This window comes from Pinus tabuliformis, chromosome 9 (assembly GCF_031772625.1).
Source record: "Pinus tabuliformis cultivar Carrire ecotype Pingquan chromosome 9, CPIR1, whole genome shotgun sequence".
Taxonomy (NCBI): Eukaryota; Viridiplantae; Streptophyta; class Pinopsida; order Pinales; family Pinaceae; genus Pinus; species Pinus tabuliformis.
This window is the reverse complement of record NC_142307.1, coordinates 707,261,719-707,264,419: the sequence shown is the minus strand read 5'-3', so window position 1 is coordinate 707,264,419 and position 2,701 is coordinate 707,261,719. Positions and strand designations below refer to the sequence as shown.

At 32.8% G+C, this 2,701-nt stretch overlaps 1 non-coding gene across 1 annotated transcript; it reads left to right on the top strand.

Moving 5' to 3' along the window:
• The first annotated feature begins 2,131 nt into the window (after positions 1-2,131).
• LOC149150650 (U2 spliceosomal RNA) lies at positions 2,132-2,327 on the top strand. The gene has a single exon (XR_016263879.1). It is a non-coding gene; the product is annotated as a U2 spliceosomal RNA (small nuclear RNA).
• Positions 2,328-2,701: the final 374 nt, after the last annotated feature.

Here is a 2,701-nt window from a genome sequence, read left to right as displayed (position 1 = left end):
TTCCATCTTAATTAAAAGAAGAATATGACTCTATAATGAAAAATGAAACTTGGGAATTAACAGAATTGCCTGAAAATAAAGTCCCTATAGGATCAAAATGGTTGTACAAAACAAAATGTAATGCAGATGGTAGCATAGATAAGTATAAAGCAAGATTGGTTGCAAAAGGTTATTCACAAAAAGAAGGTATAGATTATGAGATACCTTTGCTCCGGTTGCAAAAATGAATACAATAATAATAATGATAGCATTGGCAACTAAATATGATTGGAAGCTACATCAATTAGATGTAAAGTCAAATTTTCTAAATGGTGACTTAAAAGAAGAGATTTATCTTGTTCAACCAAAAGGATTTGTAAAGAAGGGTCAAGAACATCTTGTATGCAAGTTAAAGAAGGCCTTATATGGACTAGAACAAGCCCCCAGATATTGGTATGAGAAAATTGACAAATTCTTCTTTCAGAAAAGATTTAAAAAGAGTAAAAATGATCCTAATTTGTATGTCAAGACAAATAGAAATGGGGATATAGAATTACTTTCTATATATGTTGATGATCTAATAATAACAGGGAGTGCTGATAAATTAATTACAAATATAAAAATGAAGTTATCATAGGAATTTGAGATGAAGGATCTTGGTGAGATGCACTATTGTCTAGGTCTTGAAGTATGGAGAGATGATGGAAGAATCTTAATCACACAAAGCAAATATACAAATGAAGTACTAAAGGGATTTCATATGAATGGATGTAAAGCAGTGAGTACTCCATTGGAACAAAATATCAAATTAAGAAGTGATGATGGAACAAAAGAGGTGAATGGAACATTGTATCGACAATTAGTGAGAAGTCTGAATTATCTCACTACCACTAGACCAGAAATTGCTTATGCGGTAAGCGTACTTATTCAATTCATGGCTAAGCCTCATGAAAGTCATTGGATAGCTGCAAAAAGGGTCCTTCGATACTTAAAGGGAACTATCAATTTTGGTATTGAATATACTAATGCTTGTAATGTTGAATTGACAGGTCATTCTGATTTTGACTAGGCTGGAAATCCAGATGACAGGAAATCCACCACTGGATACGTCTTCAATATAGGATCGGGAGCTATATCATGGAGGAGTAAGAAATATGCAATAGTTTCCTTGTCATCAACTGAAGTAGAATATAAAACATTATGTAGTGGCACTTGTGAAGCTATATGGCTCAGAAGAATACTTGAAGATGTTGGTGAAGGTCAACAAGAACCTACAATGATCAAATGTGACAACCAAAGCACCATCAAACTAGGGAATAATCCTGTGTGTCATGCAAGGTCAAAACATATAGACACACAATATCATTTTGTAAGAGAAAAGGTCCAATCAAAAGAAATTTCTCTAATATACTGTAATACAAATGAGAATGTAGCTGACATATTCACTAAGCCTCTTGGGAAGGCAAAATTTGAGTTTTGTAGAAGTAAGTTATGTGTTGTAGAAAATCAAGATTATATTGTAAGCCTAGCTGAGACTTAGACCAGCAGACATGACAATTAAGAGTATGTTTACAGTATCTTATGTATTGTGCTATAGTATATTTGTCATATGGTTGGAATTAAGGGGGAGTGTTGGAAGACATTAATTCCAACCACCTGCAATAAATGCAGTAGCTAGTCTCTTCTAGAGAATTCGGCAGATATCTCGAGATCTCGATAGCTTCCTGGAGAAGGCACCGACTACAGAAACTTCTTTGTTGTATATAAAAACCTGTTCAGCAATCGAATAAAGTGAGTTCTATGTTTTGTGTTTAGTGCGTGTTCTCTGATTATTAGAGGCAATGAAATCATCGAGGATGTTCAATCCTTGCAGAAAAAAGTGGAGGTTAAATGGATAAATTGTATTTCCAAATTCTTTTAGTGAAGCTTGCATCCATTGTCATATTTATGATTTAACATCAAATAAATGGTTTTTTTATATAAAATTAACTATAATTATCTTCAACTTTCCACGCAGATTTCCACGTCCCATTATCTTGCCTTTCAACAACAAAAGGAATCAAATTTTTTTAACCTACTAAACTACAAAAAAATAAAAATCACATAGAAGCTTATTGAATGAATCTCCTCTTTTATTTGAAGATGGTGGAATCTCCTTTCTCGACCTTTTGGCTAATATCAAGTGTTGTATCTGTTCTCATCAGTTTAATATCTGATACATGGTCCATAGAAGTAGATGATATTAAATGAATTTTTCTAGGGGGAGAGCTCGCATACAGTAACTTGCTACTGGGTTTCTTGATCATCGCTTGTGCGTTGCACTACAGTGCAAGCCAGGTGCACCCCACAAATACAAAACCAAATTAAATAGCAAAGGGAAGAATAGAATTTATCTGTTTTGAACCAAATTAAATAACAGAGGTCCGAATAATATTTGTTTTTTTGAGTAGGCTGATTTTTTATTTTATTTTAATTTTAATTTTAATTTTAATTTTTTATTTTTTTCACTATGTGCCAGGAGATTGTAGAGTGGTTATTTGAAGATTGCACTATTTCTTTTACCTAGCTGGTTGGGTTAAATATTTAAATGTAATTTGGTTGTAAAATCATTCGATTTCTTGACAATCTGTTCATTAGATTTTCCTAGTAAAGCTTAATGATAAGTGATAGTAGGTGTTGCCCATGTCAAAAGAACTGAAAAAAACAAAATAAGGGACTAAAA